Here is a 19,531-nt window from a genome sequence, read left to right as displayed (position 1 = left end):
CCTCGTCAAGGTTCCTTAAGAAACATGTGTCCCCCTAGAACTGCCAGACAATGTAAGCTCTCAATCCAACCAAATGTGAAAAGTGAAGGATGCACAAGTAAATAAACCTATTTTTATAACAAAATAAAAAATAGAGATTTCAAAAGAGAGAGTGCAAAAGAGAGAGAGATTGCAAGAGAGAGAGAGAGAAAGATAGAGAGAGAAAGATACACATGTATTCATTTCTAAACCTGTCTCCATCACCTAAAAGAACAAAAGAGTAATGTTTTTATTTTTTTCTGTTATATTCTTTGTGATTCTAAGAAATACTTTTATCTGCTTATTTAAGGGGTAATCTATGCCATATATGTTTTGTATTTAAATGTTATACAAAAATATTATATAGTCTTGACTTTGGCATAAACAACTCACTTCTATTAAAGGTTAAATGAATTAATAATTTTAATTTCATAAGTCATAATTAGCATTTGATATTAAATTAATTTGAAATTTAATAAAAGTTTGTAAATGTATTCATTCTCATATTTCATTAATATATGACCATTTTAAATAAAGGGACACTGCACACCAACAAATACATTTAAAACTCACATCGAGCATGCAATAGTAAGAACAATTAAATTTTCAAATATTAACAATTTATATTTTAATAAATTTTTATAAAATTCATTTTTAATTAATTTTACTATGATAACATGAAAGTCAATAATAAATTAAATGTCATTTTATCAGGGGGCTGTCAGAATATGCTTATATAAAATGTAATCACAGAGGTAAAATGTATATCAATATAACATTGTTGGTAATGCTAAACTGGGGAATGTGTAATAAAAAGAATAACCCATCTTTTATTAAAAAAAAATTGGGTGTTGACTGTCCCTTTAAGCATGGACAGGCCTGTGCACAAGTACAATATTGAAAATGCATCGATACTTTTTAAAAGAAACACACAGAGAAAGTACATAACTCACTCACAATCTCTTAGCTAAGTTGAAAATGAATAATTGAAGGGTTGATTAACACATTTAGAGAACTGGGACAAGCATTGGTACCTCGTCAAGGTTCCTTAAGAAACCTGTGTCCCCCTAGAACTGCCAGACAATGTAAGCTCTCAATCCAACTAAATGTGAAAAAGTGAAGGATGCACAAGTAAATAAACCTATTTTTATAACAAAATTAAAAATAGAGATTTCAAAAGAGAGAGAGTGAAAAAGAGAGAGAGAGAGAGAGAGAAAGAGAGAGAGAGAGAGAGAAAGATAGAGAGAGAGATACACATGTATTCATTTTTTAAACCTGTAGTGCATTGCTGCTACTTCAACAAATGATAGCAATCAAATGAATACAATTTTTTTGTTATGGGTGAAAAGTTAATTTTTATTAAAGGGGAAGTGAAGTCCAGAAAAAATAAAATACATTTAAAATGTAAAATTTATTTTTTATAAAAGAAAATAAATTTTATTTTAAAAAAAATGTGATTTTTTTATTTTTGTATTCTTAGTTGAAAGCTAAGCCTAGGAGGTTCATATGCAAATTTATTAGACTTTGAAGACTGCCTCTATTCAGAAATAATTTAGACCACTAGAGGTCATTAGTTAATGTGTTTCATATTGATAACATTGAGCTCAGTCATGCACGTTAAGTTACCCTGAAGTTAACAGTGATTGCCAAAAATGCAAGTCTATCTAAAGAACTGAAATAAGGGGGCAGTTTGCAAAAGCCTAGACAGAAGGTAAACACATATTTAAAAATGGTATTGCTAGAACTTTAAAAAATAAAAACAGTCAAGTGTACACCAAAAAAAAAATTATATCAATCAGCCAATCAGATTTTCCCTACCTTAATTCCGATTGGCTGATAGAATCCTATCAGCCAATCGGAATTCGAGGGATGCCATCTTGGATGACGTAATTTAAAGGAACCTGCATTCGGACTTAGGACGTCACAAGAAGAAGATGGATCCGCACCGGAGGTCTTTAACATGGAGCCGCTTGTCATCGCTTGGAAGAAGATGGTTGCCGGTCCGGATCTACTCTTCTGCCCGGATAGCATGAAGACTTTGGAGCCTCTTCTGGACCTCTTCAGCCGTCGCTTGATAGAAGACTTCAGCCGGATGATGGATCTCCAGCCCCCGCTTGGGCTTGGATGAAGATTTCGGAGCCTGGAGTGATCGGTGATACCTGGCAGGGTGAAGACAAGGTAGGAAGATCTTCAGGGCTTAGTGTTAGGTTTATTTAAGGGGGTTTTGGGTTAGATTAGGGGTATGTGGGTGGTGGGTTGTAATGTTGGGGGGGGTATTGTATGTTTTTTTTTACAGGCAAAAGAGCTGAATTCTTTGGGGTATGCCCCGCAAAAAACCCTTTTAAGGGCTGGTAAGGTAAAAGAGCTTTTCTATTTTAATTTTAGAATAGGGTAGGGCATTTTTTTATTTTGGGGGGCTTTGTTATTTTATTAGGGGGCTTAGAGTAGGTGTAATTAGCTTAAAATTGTTGTAATATTTTTATTATGTTTTTTAATTAATTTTTTTTTTGTAACTTAGCTTTTTTTATTTTTTGTACTTTAGTTAGTTTATTTAATTGTATTTATTTGTATGTATTTTATTTAATTTATTTATTGATAGTGTAGTGTTAGGTTTAATTGTAGATAATTGTAGGTATTTTATTTAATTCATTTATTGATAGTGTAGTGTTAGGTTTAATTGTAACTTAGGTTAGGATTTATTTTACAGGTAATTTTGTAATTATTTTAACTAGGTAGCTATTAAATAGTTATTAACTATTTAATAGCTATTGTACCTGGTTAAAATAATTACAAAGTTGCCTGTAAAATAAATATTAATCCTAAAATAGCTACAATATAATTATAATTTACATTGTAGCTATATTAGGGTTTATTTTACAGGTAAGTATTTAGCTTTAAATAGGAATAATTTATTTAATAAGAGTTAATTTATTTTGTTAGATTTAAATTATATTTAACTTAGGGGGGTGTTAGGGTAAGGGTTAGAATTAGCTTTAGGGGTTAAAAAATTTATTAGAGTAGTGGTGAGGTCTGGTCGGCAGATTAGGGGTTAATACTTGAAGTTAGGTGTCGGCGATGTTAGGGAGGGAAGATTAGGGGTTAATACTATTTATTATAGAGTTATTGAGGTGGAAGTGAGGCGGATTAGGGGTTAATACATTTATTATAGTAGCGGTGAGGTCCGGTTGACAGATTAGGGGTTAATAAGTGTAGGCAGGTGGAGGTGACGTTGGGGGAGGCAGATTAGGGGTTAATAAATATAATATAGGGGTCGGCGGTGTTAGGGGCAGCAGATAGGGGTACATAGGGATAATGTAAGTGGCGGCGGTGTGCGGTCGGGGTTAAAAATTTTTAATAGAGTGGCGGCGATGTGGGGGGGCCTCGTTTTAGGGGTACATAGGTAGTTTATGGGTGTTAGAGCACAGTAGTTAAGATCTTTATGAACCGGCGTTAGCCCAGAAAGCTCTTAACTCCTGACTTTTTGCTGCGGCTGGAGTTTTGTCGCTCACTTCAGCTAAGACTCTAAATACCGGCGTTAGAAAGATCCCATTGAAAAGATAGGATACGCAATTGACGTAAGGGGATCTGCGGTATGGAAAAGTCGCGGCTTGAAAGTGAGCGTTAGACCCTTTCCTGACTGACTCCAAATACCAGCGGGCGGTAAAAACCAGTGTTAGGATCCTCTAACACTGGTTTTGACGGCTACCGCCAAACTCTAAATCTAGGCTTAAGTAACCCTGAAATAGGAACTCAAAGTTCCTGAATTCTGGCGGTGAAGGTCTTCTTCTAGGTGGCTCCAACTTCATCCAGCACAGGGACATCTTCTATCTTCATCAGGAGTGAAGGTGACGCAGAGCGGAGTAGTACCGGCGATCGAGGAGCAGGACCATGGCCGTGAAGCAGGACCAGCATGGAGATTCCAATTCTTGCGGTCGCTGCCGCACACTGAAGATTGAATGCAAAGTACCCCATTTATATTAGGCTACCTTGCATTTCTATTGGCTGAAATTTTGAATTTAGCCAATAGGATGAGAGCTACTGAAATCATATTGGCTGATAGGATTTCAGTAGCTCTCATCTTATTGGCTGATTTCAAAATTTCAGCCAATAGAATACAAGGTATAAATGGGGTACCTTGCATTCAATATTCAGTATGCAGCGGCGACTGAACGAACAGGATCCTCTACGCCGGTCTTGCTCCATGACTGCCAGTCAAAAAGGGGTTTTTGTAAGGCATTGCCCTAAGTTAAACATCTTTTTTACATAAACAAAATGCAAAGTCCCCCCTAACAGTTAAACCCCCCACCCAACCAAACCCCAAAATAAAAAATCTTAGTCTAAAAAAAACTAAGCTTTCATTGCCCCTAAAGGGGCATTTGTATGGGCAATGTCCTTAAAAGGGGCAATCAGCTCTTTTGCTGCCCATTAAAAAAGAAAATCCCTAATCTAAAAAAAAACCCCACCCAACCCCCCCCCAAAAAACTAAGTAACCACGAAATTGGAACTCACAGTTCCTGAAGTCCGGCGGTAAAGGTTTTCTTCTAGGCGGCTCCAACTTCATCGAGCATGGGGACATCTTCTATCTTCATCAGGAGCGAAAGCAACACTGAGAGGAGGTGACCACGGAGTAGAACCGGCAATTGAGGAGCAGGACCGGACTGCGGAGCAGGACCGGCATGGAGATTCCTCTTCTTGCGGTCGCTGCCGCACACTGAAGATTGAATGCAAAGTACCCCATTTATATTGGGTTACCTTGCATTTCTACTGGCTATAATTTTGAAATTAGCCAATAGGATGAGAGCTACTGAAATCCTAATGGCTGATTTGAACAGCCAATAGGATTTCAGTAGCTCTCATCTTATTGGCTGATTTCAAAATTTCAGCCAATAGAATACAATATACCTAAATGGGGTACCTTGCATTCATTATTCAGTATGCAGCGGTAACCGCACAAAGTGGATCCTCCACGCTGGTCCTGCTCCGCGACTGCCAGTCCTGCTCCGTGATCATTGGTCCAGTTCTGTGGTCAACTCCACGCCGCTTCGCATCTGATGAAGATAGAAGATATACCTACGCTGGATGAAGTTTGAGCCGCCTGACTTCAGGAACTGTGAGTACCTATTTCAGGGTTATATTTATTTATATATATTTATTTTTATTTTAAAATTATCTAGGACTAGTTAGGGTAATATTTTAGGGTATGTATAAAATGTCAAATATTAACATTAAATATAATCATTTTAAAAATTCATCATTTAAGACAAGCAATTCATTGAATTAGTTGTTACCAGTATTCTATGAAATTATACAAAATATACGCAGCCTAGGTATTCATATGATCCAGTACTGCATAAAATAAAGCATTAAGTCTCATAGTGATAAATTCTTTTTAACAAATTGACTACCCAATAAATATTATATGGACAGCTCATTTAGCTATACGGAATAGGAATATATGTGGTTAGCATATCCGCATATACTCGATATAGCAAGTATTACAATCCTTAGAGAAATGAATTATTTTTGAAAAGAAGTAGCAGCATACTGTGAATGAATTAAAAAGTTGCTTCAATATCGGCAAGTTTTATAACCAGCCGCAAGTTCTTACAAAGTATTCATTATATGAAATGTAATTTTATTGAAGTTTTCCTTTCATTGTAACTGTACTTTTTATGTATTTATTTAGACATCTGTTTCGATCATTGTTATTATGATATATAAGGGTACCAGCCTTAGTATGTTTTAACTAAACCAAACATATGGAGCAATATCATTGGAGCTCTCTTACACACCCCAGAGCTCTGATTGGATAAATCCAATTTAATAAATGGACAGCTCATTCAGCTACATAGAACATGTGTGGTCAGCACATCCACATATTTTCGATATAGCAAGCTTTTAAGAGAAATGAATGGTTTTGCTAATGTGGCTGAAAAGAACGAACAGCACATTGTGAATGAGTTAAAAGATTGTTCCGCAATCGGCAAGTTCTAAACATAACCAGCCACAATGTCTTACACAGTATTAAGTGTTAAACATATGAAATGTAATTCTATTGATATTTCCTTGTATTTTAACTGTTTGTATTTTTTATGCAATCATGAAGACATCTGTTTTGACTATCGTTATTATGATATATACAGGAACTAGCCTCAGTATATTTTAATCTAACTAAACATTTGGAGCAATATCATTGGAGCTCTCACACACACCCCTGAGCTCTGATTGGACAATTCCTATTTAAATGGAAAGAGCGCCTGTTTTAATTTATTCATTACAAATATCCCTCTTGAAGAAGCCCGGCCGCTGACTGGGGGAAACGCGTCAGGTTAACAAACTGACAAATTGGTTGGATGCAGTAAAAGCCATGGTTTCTTGCACTCACATGAGCCACAGTTTTAATTGACACGGTATCCGGATTCACCTGTCAGCTACCTCTGGTACAGCAGCGCACGGCAATCACAACAAGCCGACTGTGAGACAACAAGCCGACTGTGAGAGCATCAAGAACTGAACCATCTACGCTCCTCCATATTGCAGTTTTTAATCATTGTTCTAGTAAGTGCATATATATCTGTGTGTTATATTTTGTTATTAAAGATTTACTTGAGTCTTGCCTCTTTGCGCCAGTTCTTTTCTTCCTATATCTACATGTTTCTTCATATCAAGCCCTGGACAGGAAATACCGGGCTGGATTAAAGGCTGCAAAATGTGGGCATTGTGACTCCCCCTGGATTTAAAGGGACTGCACTTCTCAAGTACTGTGAAATGTATCTGTAGATCGTACAGAGGATCATATATAGGACATAATTATTGTCTACGTCTGGATTAGTATACAAGGTACTGTGTGCTTATATGGTCATGTACACTGGTAATATCACAACTGTTTTGTGAATAAAAGTACAACCTTTCTCCATATGAACAAGGTGTAATACATCTTTACATCTACAAATTTATATATCTTCCAAATTGTTGTTGATTACCTATATTTAACACTTATTCAATGTATAGCGCATGTTATCATTACCAAGTTCTTGATATATTGTTTATCCCTTTTTTTCTTAATACTGCTGCTCTTACATCTGAACCAATGTATGAACCACTGTTAGAAAATGACATTATGTCAGAAAATTTGTCTAATATCACATTGAAAGAATTCGGTATTAATCCCCATAGGGTTAAAAGAACCAGAACCTTAAATTTATTAGATACTGACACAGAGGGCCAAAATCTGCCCGACACTGATCCAGATGATTTATTTAAATCTCTTGAAAAACTTTTAAGTCAGGATGCTAAAGACTGGCAGGACTTAATTCTCCTGGAAAACTATCTGACTCATAAAGTGGTTCCAAGAGGGTTAAGAATATTCAAACAACCTGCATTCGATCTTGATGAGATAGAATTCATTACCGAATGGGAAGCTGCATCACAGGAATGCTCTAATAAATATATTAAAATCCTTATCAAATACATGGAATCTAGATTGAATAAACTTAAAATTGAATTAGACGAAATAGTTACAAAAATCCAACCATACAAAAATATAGAAAAATTGATTAATCGCAACAAGAGCATACAGTTTAGAGTCAGCCAGCTAGATAGGGAGTTACAACAAACTAAACAAAAGAAACTTACAAGAGACCTTGGGGACTATAAAGAAAATACTCTTATAAAAAATCAAATACAGAGTCTACATTTCCTGAAAACAATTTAGACAGTCTGAAAGCCACTAATAATTCTAGAAGTAAAGAATCTGGTAACAACTATAGATCCGACAACCTAAGAACTGGTAAACAAGGACAAAATTATAAAAGGGATAATAAATCCCATCATCATTCTAATAATCAATCACCAATGGTCCACTATAAACAAGGGGGTTATCAAGAAAGGTCACACTATACTAATTACAATGCAAATGCCCATGAAAAGTCACACTATACCAATTACAGTAACAATGCCCATGCAAATAATCCTATTATGCATACTGATTATAATAGTCATGGAAGGACACATTATAGTAACTATAGTGCAAATAATGACTATAATGGTCATCAATCCATTTGGGAGAAAAAAGGTGCTAGGCCAAAAGAGATCTCAGAGAATAATTTTTTAGGGGTAGGGACATTCAGAAATCAAGAACCACCAGAAATTCAACAGGACAGGACAAGGCAGAGAAAAAGATCCTTAGAAAGAGAGCAAGAGGAAATAGAGCAGGAAAACAGTTACAGACAAACAGGAAGAATAAGGAAAGAGTAAATCAAGCTAAAAAATATATTTTTAATCTAGCAAATATTGATCTAGATCAAAATGATATTAAGATTCTACAAAAGGGTCTGAATTTTGCACCCAAATCTAGACCCAATAAATTTGAGATGTATGTGGATTTATACAAGTACGTTAGGAAACTTACACTCAAAAGGTATTTTCTGAAAAATCCTTTAAACAGGGACATACCCAACCAGAGCCATATTGAATCAGGGGACCTAGGTACTTTAAATATTCTAAAAGATCTAGAAAGCTTGAGTAACATCCAACATCCAACTATAACTGACCCTATTTGTATTCCTGCAGATTTACCAGATACAAATATGTATGATCCTTTGAATGAATATATAGATATATTAGATTTGTCCCAACATGAGACTGAGCCTGAAATACACCATTCAACTTTCAAAGCAAAATCAACCTTCAACCCAGTAGGGTCCCAAGGTGAACAACTATCTATGTTCACTAAGTTAGTCCATCAAGATATAGAGGAACAATTTAAGAAAGAAAATAATTTTGTCAATAAATATAATGATAACTTGACAATACAGGAAAGAAAATCCTTAAAGAAACTGACAGATAATGATGAGATAATAATACGCCCCGCCGATAAAGGCGGGGGTATTGTCATTCGGAAAAGAGAGGCATATATACAGGAGGCATACAATCTCTTAAATGATGTAGAAACATATAAGATTCTTTTCAGCAATCCTACAGAAATGTACAATAAAGAACTAAATAAAATGTTAAACAAGGCAAAATTAGATGGTATATTAAATAGTGAAGAATACAAATTCATTTTTACTCCACAACCAAATACATCTATCATATACCATTTACCTAAAGTTCATAAAAATCCTGTAAATCCACCGGGGAGACCGATAGTATCCGGTATAGGATCTATCTGTGATAGCCTATCCAAATATGTAGATTTTTACCTGCAACCAATAGTAAAGAAGACAAGAGCTTACTTGAAAGATACAACTGAGGTAATCAAGAGATTTGAAGGTATCCCATGGGAAGATAATATGGTTTGGTTAACATGTGATATTTCAGCTCTCTATATGTGTATTCCACACAAATTCAGGGTACAAAAAATTGGAGAAGAACTAGTGAAATGGCTGATTCAATCCAAACACATAGAATTCCTTATAGACAGTATAAATTTCATTTTATACCATAATTATTTCATTTTTCAAAATAAATTTTATCTTCAAACTAGGGGTACGGCGATGGAGACCACATTTGCCCCATTGTACGCTAACTTGTATGTCAATGCATTCGAGAATAAATATATTTGGGAAAATAACCCCTTCATTAACAATATACTTAGTTACGGCAGGTATATAGATGATATAATCATCCTTTGGAGGGGAGAGGTAGATCAAATTGAGGGTTTTATGGATTATATTAATCAAAATAATTTTAATTTATAATTCACCAAATCTTATTCTAAAAACCAAATAGAATTTTTAGACTTAATATTGTTTAAAGACATTACAGGCAAAATTGCAGTAAAAAATTACCGTAAGACAACTGATCGTAACAGCTTTATACAAGCAAAAAGCACGCACAAGAAATGCTGGATCAATAACGTCCCGTACAGTCAATTCTTGCGTATAAGAAGAAACTGTACACATCCAGCAGACTTTGAATTAGAAGCATCAATTTTAGAAGAAAATATTTTAGAGAAGGGGTATAATCGTGAAATCATACAACAAGCAAAAGACCGGGCATTAAGTAAAGATAGAATGTCCATTATCTCCAAAGAAACTAATAATGCTGCAAATGCTGCAAATATAAATTTTAAGGACCAAAATACACAACGCATTAGTGAAACCACAAGTGTGCAAAGTGAACCAGCCTAGATTTATTACTACCTATAATGAGGGTACCAAGAAAATGGAAAATATTTTCAAGAAACACTAGCCACTCCTCAAGTCAGATCCAATCCTTGGGCCCCATTTGGATAATAAACCTACTTTTACCAATAAAAAAGGAAAAAGTTTAAAAAATATACTGGCCCCCTAGTAAACTAAAATCTATAAAAGACAAGAATACAAATAAGATAGAATCAAAATCAGTGGGAGGCAACTGGTTGAAAGAATGGAAGGGAATCATGAAATGCAACAAAACAAGATGTAACATGTGCAAACACATAAACAGAGCACGTAGGTTTTCAAATAGTGAATTAACTGCCACTTACAATATAGACTTTAGAAGTAACTGTGACTCCACATATGTGGTTTATTTGTTAGAATGTGGATGCAGCCTATTATATGTAGGCAGCACGAAACGGAAAATAAGAAGGAGAACGAATGAACAAATATACAATATAAAAGAAAAACTGCTCAAACATAGTGTACCCAGGCACTTTTTAGAGTGTCATGGAAGTAACCCAAGTTCACTGAAAATACAAGTTATTGATTGGGTACCCCCTTCCAAACCAAATAGGCTACTGGAACTAAGGAGGCTTGAAACAAAATGGATCTATAAACTAAAAACACTACAACCACTAGGTATGAATATAAATATTGATGTATCAGCTTTCATGTAAACCGTGTCTCTAGATAATACATCCATTCATTGTACAGTATACAGTATATTAATCAATTCTTCTAAACCTCAATAGCCATAGACACTTCCAAATTATATAAGTATATATTAAATTTATTTTAAATTAATACCATTAACTTTTAGGTATTTTTTTTTTTAAAAATGTAATGATAATTTTTATGTATGTATATTTATTAATAATATCTATGTATTTTATATTTATTTTTATTTTAAAATTATCTAGAACTAGTTAGGGTAATATTTTAGGGTATGTATACAATGACAAATATTAACATTAAATATAATAATTTTAAAAATTCATCATTTAAGACAAGCAATTCATTGAATTAGTTGTTAACAGTATTCTATGAAATTATACAAAATATACACAGCCTAGGTATTCATATGATCCAGTACTGCATAAAATAAAGCATTAAGTCTCATAGTGATAAATTCTTTTTAACAAATTGACTACCCAATAAATATAATATGGGCAGCTCATTTAGCTATACGGAATATATGTGGTTAGCATATCCGCATATACTCGATATAGTAAATATTACAATCTTTAGAGAAATTAATTATTTTTGAAAAGAAGTAGCAGCATACTGTGATTGAATTAAAAAGTTGTTCCGATATCGGCAAGTTTTATAACCAGCCGCAAGTTCTTACAAAGTATTCATTATATGAAATGTAATTTTATTGAAGTTTTCCTTTCATTGTAACTGTTTGTACTTTTTATGTATTTATTTAGACATCTGTTGTTATTATGATATATACGGGTACTAGCCTTAGTATGTTTTAACTAAACCAAACATATGGAGCAAAATCATTGGAGCTCTCTTACACACCCCAGAGCTCTGATTGGATAAATCCAATTTAATATATGGACAGCTCATTCAGCTATATAGAACATGTGTGGTCAGCACATCCACATATGTTCGATATAGCAAGCTTTTAAGAGAAATTAATGATTTTGCTAATGTGGCTAAAAAGAATGAACAGCACATTGTGAATGAGTTAAAAGATTGTTCCACAATCGGCAAGTTCTAAACATAACCAGCCGCAATGTCTTACACAGTATTAAGTGTTAAACATATGAAATGTAATTCTATTGATGTTTCTTGTGTTTTAACTGTTTGTATTTTTTATGCAATCATGAAGACATCTGTTTTGACTATCGTTATTATGATATATACAGGTACTAGCCTCAGTATATTTTAATCTAACTAAACATTTGGAGCAATATCATTGGAGCTCTCACACACACCCCTGAGCTCTGATTGGACAATTCCTATTTAAATGGAAAGAGCGCCTGTTTTAATTTATTCATTACAAATATCCCTCTTGAAGAAGCCCGGCCGCTGACCGGGGGAAACGCGTCAGGGTAACAAACTGACAAATTGGTTGGATGCAGTAAAAGCCTTGGTTTCTTGCACTCACATGAGCCACAGTTTTAACTGACACGGTATCCGGATTCACCTCTCAGCTACCTCTGGTACAGCAGCGCAGGGCAATCACAACAAGCGGACTGTGAGAGCATCAAGAACTGAACCATCTATGCTCCTCCATATTGCAGTTTTTAATCATTGTTCTAGTAAGTGCATATATATCTGTGTGTTATATTTTGCTATTAAACAATTCACTTGAGTCTTGCCTCTTTGCGCCATTTCTTCTCTTCCTATATCTACTAGTGTGTATCAGCAGTGTGATACAAAGGGTCAATATTAGCCAAATGTAGAAGGACCTGTCCACCCACTTGCTGTATCCTTATGCGTTTTGAAGTCACAACAGACTTCTTTGTCAGAGGTAAGTGTATGGACAGGTATCCGGCGGTTCTAATTTAAAAGCAAAAAAATGTGCGTGTTTTTCCTTCCTCAGCATTACGGCTAATGAATTGTGACATCATAATGGCTACGGAAGCCTGAGTGATCGTGTTGTTTCTAGTAACTATAGCAACCCGTTACGTTTGCTCTGCGATGTCTCGAAAATGTTAGCTACCTTGGATCCTAATTCCGTATATGTTTCAAAAGAGGTATACATTTGTTTTTTCTCCCCCCTACTGTATGCCTTCGTACAGATTATGGACTTAGATGTGACAAACGTTATGGAATGTGTCAATACAAACTTTATTTCCCCTTATTTTTGGTTCTACGTATATTAAAGAACTGGTATATTTGAAGAATTTAGTAATCTATTAGTTATTTGCAATGTTATTCTATATATCTTAAAGAAGGGGTAACTGAAAATTGGCCCTGTCAGTTGTTATTACTAGCTGGTGTTTTGATTAAATGGTCATTTAAACTTTAAGGTCTATAATTTACAGATGCTTGTTCCCTATGTTATATCGCTGTGTGTTCAAAAAATAACAATGATAATAAGGGATAGGAATAATAGCTTTCTTTTTCTAAGATATTAATATATGTATATAAAGAATTATTTCAAGAAAGGCTGCTAAATCAATGTCCTCATTAAGCCCTGCTGGGTTCATAATTCCCATATAGTGGATCCAGTAAGTTTCCCATTGTCTTAGCCTTTGGAACCTATCGTCGCCTCTAATTGGGGCTTGTACTTGTTCTAAAATAGTACCTTTAATACATGTTGGGTCTTTTTTGGATATTTTTTGGATATTTTTTAAGTGCCTGGAGACACTATCTTCTTTGTACCCTGCTTCTATATTTTTTGTATGGACGTTTCGTGCGTCCAATGTACTGCAAATTGCAATAAATATAGTACTTTTGTAGTTTGTTAGATTATTAATTGTACATTTTTTGTGTGGAAAAGTCTTTGAATTAAATATTTTTGTTGTTTTTTTTTGTATCATAGGCATGCTCGCATCCCTTGCATTTGGCCCTGTTGCATTTAAAAAACCCTTTTGTGGTTGAGGTTAGCCAATTAGATTTAGAAATAGGTTCTTTTAATCTTCTAAGTGCTAGAATTTGTTTAAGACATCTATTTCTTCTAAATGTGATATTTGGGGCAGGGCCTATACTGTTTTTAAGGACTTTGTCTTGTTCTAGAATTGGCCAGTATTTTTTCAAAATCCGTTTTATTTCTGGGGCTGCCTCGTTATAGGTAGTTATCATTATTGTTCTTTTTAGTGTGTAGACCTTTCTCTTTGTTGGAAATTATAAGTTGATTTCTATCCATATTCTTAACTTTATTTATTGAGTTGTCTATATTTTTTTTAGGGTACTTCTTCTGTATTAGTTTTTCTTTTAGTATTTGGGCTTCCTTATTATAGTCACTATCTTTGGAGCAATTCTGTTTTAGCTGTTGGAATTGCACATAAGGTATGTTGCGTATCCATGGCTTATAGTGACCACTGTCAGCTCTCAGATATCCATTACAATCGGTTTTCTTATGATATAACTTGGTGTATATTTGTGACTCTTCATTAACTAGAACTAAATCTAAGAATTAAATGCTTTCTTTCAAAATCCTGGATGTAAACTGAAGATTAAAGGAGTTCTCATTAATGTATTGTAGGAATTTGGTGGTGGCAGAGTCATCTCCTTCCCAAATTAGTATAATATCATCAATGTATCTGCCCCACCAAATAATGTTATCCTGAAAAGGTTTGTTATGGTATATATAGTTTATATATAAAACGAATCTAATGCAACCTAAATGAATTCCTGATGTTCTTTAGAGAGTTCAGTTTTATTTAGTATTTGTTTCATTGCTGAGACTCCTAATTCATCGGGTATGCTTGTGTAAAGTGAAAACACATCTAATGTCATCCATCTGTAAGTTTCTTTCCATTTTAATATACTTACTTTACATATAGTGTCAGTGGAATCCCTAAGGTGAGAAGTTAGGTTAGGGACTAAAGGTTTTTTAAAAAAGTCTGCATATTCAGAGATTCTTGCTGTTAGAGAATCAATCCCTGACACTATTGGGCGACCCAGGGGATTGTTTTGATCTTCGTGAATTTTGGGCAGATGGTAAAAAATAGCCTTTTTTAGAAATTCATGCAAAAGATATTTATATTCATCTTTGTTTAATACGTGTAAATGATTATCCGTATCTATTAGTGAACTATATTGTTTCTGAAATATTTTAGTAGGGTCCACTTGTAGTTTTTTTGCACGTTTTTGGGTCATTCAATAATTCATTTTCTAGGTATAGTTCCTCCAGAGTATTAAGTAATTCTAGGTCAGTATCAGAAATATTTTTAAGAAATTCAACATTTTCCTTGGTATTAAGTTTTTCAAAAGGTCTACAAAGAGTTAACTTTCTGATAAATTTGTTGAAATCTATAAAGATTTCCTATAATACATTAATGAGAACTCCTTTAATCTTCAGTTTACATCCAAGATTTCAAAAGAAAGCATTGAATTCTTAGATTTAGTTGTATTCAATGAAGACACAAATATACACCAAGTTATATCGTAAGATTGTAATGGATATCTGAGAGCTGACAGTGGTCTCTATAAGCCATGGATACACAACATACCTTATGGGCAATTCCAACAGCTAAAACGGAATTGCACCAAAGATAGTGACTATAATAAGGAAGCCCAAATACTAAAAGAAAAACTAATACAGAAGAAGTACCCTAAAAACGTATAGACAACTCCATAAATAAAGTTAAGAATATGGATAGAAATCAACTACTAATTTCCAACAAAGAGAAAGGTCTACCCACTAAAAAGAACAATAATGTAAGGATGATAACTACCTATGTCATGAACCAAGCCTCCAGACTAAAAAGAAAAAGAAAAGATCTGGGAGGCATTCTGCTAAGAAGGGCTGTCTGGGGATTTGAACCTGTGGCTCTGTTGTTGCTATTTCTGTTTGTTTACATGTTGAGCCACAGCCAGTTCTAGCAATAGCATGGAACTTAAAAGATCTGATAAATAACTATTTGCCTTACTTGTTATTACACCTGTGCAACACACAGGTGTTCTCAATTCTGGAATTAATCAGAACCAACCCTGTGCAAAACCTCCCTATTTAAGGATGGCTTTTAGTCTGCATTAGTGTCTTCACATTGGATCTGTTTTGTCAAGTCAGAACCTGTTTCCTGTATTTCTTTGGAGAAAGATTTCCTTTGCACCTGTTTACAAGGTATTACCAGGAGAAAGCCTTTACCTTTAAACCTGTTACCAATCTACAAGTTTGTTTCCTGCTTTATGCAATTCCTGCACTTGGCCATTGCCAGGAGAAAGATTTCCTTTGCACCTGTTTACAAGGTATTACCAGGAGAAAGCCTTTACCTTTAAACCTGTTACCAGTTTGCAAGTTGTTTCCTGCATTGTGCAATTCCTGCACTCAGCAATTACAAGGAGAGAGACTTTACCTTTAAACCTGTTACCAGTTTGCAAGTTGTTTCCTGCCTTGTGCAATTCCTGGACTCAGCAATTACAAGGAGAAAGACTTTACCTTTAAACCTGCTACCTGTTTACAAGTTGTTTTCTGCCTTGTGCAAATCTTACATTTCAGTTATTACAAAGAGAAAGACTTTCCTTTTTGAATCTGCATCTATGCTTACTAGTTTTCTTTATTTTCACTCCTGCTGTATGTGGTCTTAACATACCTGAGTAGCATATTTAAATATTCTGCAAGTATTTGCTTAAACAAAGTATTTTGTTGTTTAAATAAATTTGTTTTCATTTTCAATCAGTATGGCTTCTACTAATCTTCCTTTAAAGCAACTGTTCCAGACAATGAGGCTCTCACATGATATCCTGAGACAGAACATGACAACCTATAACGAGGCAGCCCCAGAAATCAAAAGGGTTTTGAAAAAATATTGGCCAATTTTAGAACAAGACAAATTCCTTAAAAACAGTATAGGCCCTGCCCCAAAAATCACATTTAGAAGAAATAGATGTCTTAAACAAATTCTAGCACCTAGCAGATTAAAAGAACCTATTTCTAAATCTAATTGGCTAACCTCAACCACAAAAGGGTTTTTTAAATGCAACAGGGCCAACTGCAAGGGATGCAAGCATGCCTATGATACAAAAAAAAATACAAAAATAATTCAAAGACTTTTCCACACAAAAAATGTACAATTAATAATCTAACAAAATGCAAAAGTACTTTTGTTGTATATTTATTGGAGTGTTCCTGCAATTTGCAGTACATTGGACGCACAAAACGTCCTTACAAAAAAAGACTTTTAGAACATATAAAAAAATATAGAAACAGGGTACAAAGGACATAGTGTCTCCAGGCACTTCAAAAAAATACACAAACAAGACCCAAAACTTATTAAAGGTACTATTTTAGAACATGTATAAGCCCCAATTAGAGGCGGCGATAGGTTCCAAAGGCTAAGACAACGGGAAATTTACTGGATCCAATATATGGTAACCATGAACCCAGCAGGGCTTAATGATGACATTGATTTAGCAGCCTTTCTTGAAATAATTCTTTATATACATATATTAATATCTTAGAAAAAGAAAGCTATTATTCCTATCCCTTATTATCATTGTTATTTTTTGAACACACATTGATATAACATAGGGAACAAGCATCTGTAAATTGTTGATCTTAAAGTTTAAATGACCATTTAATCAAAGCACCAGGTAGTAATAACAACTGACAAGGCCAATCTTCAGTCACCCCTTCTTTAAGATATACAATAGCATTGCAAATAACTAATAGATTACTCAATTTTTCAAATATACCAGTTCTTTAATATACGTAGAACCAAAAATAAGGGGAAATACAGTTTGTATTTACACATTCCATAATGTTCGTCACATCTAAGTCCATAATCTGTATGAAGGCATACAGTAGGGAGGTGTCAGGGTTTTTCCCTGTTTTGTTTGCGTGACCTGTTTGTGAGAGTTCCTGTGTATTACCTGGCTGCCTGTCGTCCTTCCTGGTTCCTGATCCCTGGCTTGTTCCTGACTCTGCTGTTCTCCTTGTTCCTGATTCCAGCTCGTCTGACTATTCGCTTTGGCTCCTGACTCGGCTCGTCTGACTACCAGCTCTGGTTTTGACTCCTGGCTTGTTATTTGACTTTTATATTTTTTTGCAATTAATAAAGGTGTCTCAGTCTGATTCTTGGCACCCTGACATTATGCAAAGGCCATGAATCCTGATGCTTCTAATTATCCACCTTTACCTGCCATCATTTCCAGGATGGATATACAGGATCACCGCTTGGATCAATTTGCACTAGCCCTGCAAACCCTGCTGACTCGCACTGCACATTTGGACCAAAGTCTCCTGCATGTTATGGCTGCTCCTGTTTCCGCTGCTTCACCTTTGCCTACCAGGAGCATGTCCGGTTTTGCACCTCTACCTCAGCGATATGGAGGTGATCCTATTCAGTGCAGAGGGTTTTTGAACCAGGTGGGCATTTACTTTAAGATGTTACCTCAGGCATTTCCCTCTGACAGAGCTAAGGTGGGATTTATCATCTCTTTACTCTCTGACACAGCTCTTGCCTGGGCTAATCCCTTGTGGGAGACTAATAAACCTGTGATTTCAAATTACCCTGAATGTGTGGCCTCCTTTCAAAGGGTATTTGATGTTCCGGCTCGCTCCTCCTCTGCTGCTAAATGACTCATGTCCATTCAGCAAGGTACAAGATCTGTTGCTTAGTATGCTATTGTGTTCCGTACGCTTGCCGTAGAGGTAGGCTGGAACAATGAAGCCCTTGTTGCCGGCTTCTTTCATGGGCTCTCTGGTGCGATTAAAGACGAAGTTGCTGCTAAAGATTTACCAGAGGATCTCGAGGCATTGGTGTCTTTTTTGATCCTAATTGACCTCAGACTCAGAAAGAGTCCCTCTTTCAAGGAGCGCTTGCGGAAGCCTCCTGTTCCGTTGTCTCCTACGTGTTCGTTCCCACCCATGCCTCCCTCTCCTCCCATGCCTCCTGGTCCCGAGTCACCAGGTACTGCTGAGCCGATGCAGTTGGTATTCATGCGTCTCTCCACAGCGGAGAGGGCCTTTAAGAGGAGGGAGGGGCTCTGCCTCTATTGTGGGTTACAGGGCCACCTTTTGAAGTCTTGTCCTACACGGCCGAGAAACACTCACACCTAAGGTCCTGTCGGGGTCAGACCTTGGGTGGTTTATCCTTGTCCCCAGAACCGCTTAAGGAGAAACCTTTGGTCACAGTTGTCCTTTCCTGGGTGGACTCCTCCATAGTCACTCAAGCTCTTGTTGACTCCGGTGCCGCTGGCTATTTCATTGACAGTGCTTTTGTATCAAAGCACTCCATTCCTGTTTTGCCTCGGTCCGTTCCGCTTGCTATTGAGGCCATTGATGGCAGGCCCCTTCAGCCCGCACTCGTTACTCACGAAACTGCTCCGTTTTCCATGGCTGTTGGGGCTCTCCATTTTGAAACCCCCCCAGTTCCAGGTGATAAACTCTCCACATTTTCCAGTTGTTCTGGGTTATTCCTGGCTCCAAAAACACAATCCCAGTCTCGACTGGCGCAGGTCCGAAATTTTGTTGTGGTCTCCGCAATGTATTTCCACTTGTCTTCGGAAACCAGTTAAAGTCTTGTGCACTTCTTCAGTATCTCAATTGCCAGAGGAGTACCAAGAGTTCTGAGACGTGTTTGACAAAGGTGCGTGCTGGTACGTTGCCTCCTCACCGGTCTTACGATTGTGCCATAGACCTGCAACCAAGAGCCATTCCTCCTCGGGGCCAGGTGTACCCTCTGTCTGTTGCAGAGAATTGTGCTATGGAGGAGTATGTTGCTGATGCTCTGTTGTGGGGG

This window comes from Bombina bombina, chromosome 1 (genome assembly GCF_027579735.1).
Source record: "Bombina bombina isolate aBomBom1 chromosome 1, aBomBom1.pri, whole genome shotgun sequence".
Classification (NCBI taxonomy): Eukaryota; Metazoa; Chordata; class Amphibia; order Anura; family Bombinatoridae; genus Bombina; species Bombina bombina.
This window is presented reverse-complemented; position numbering follows the sequence as displayed.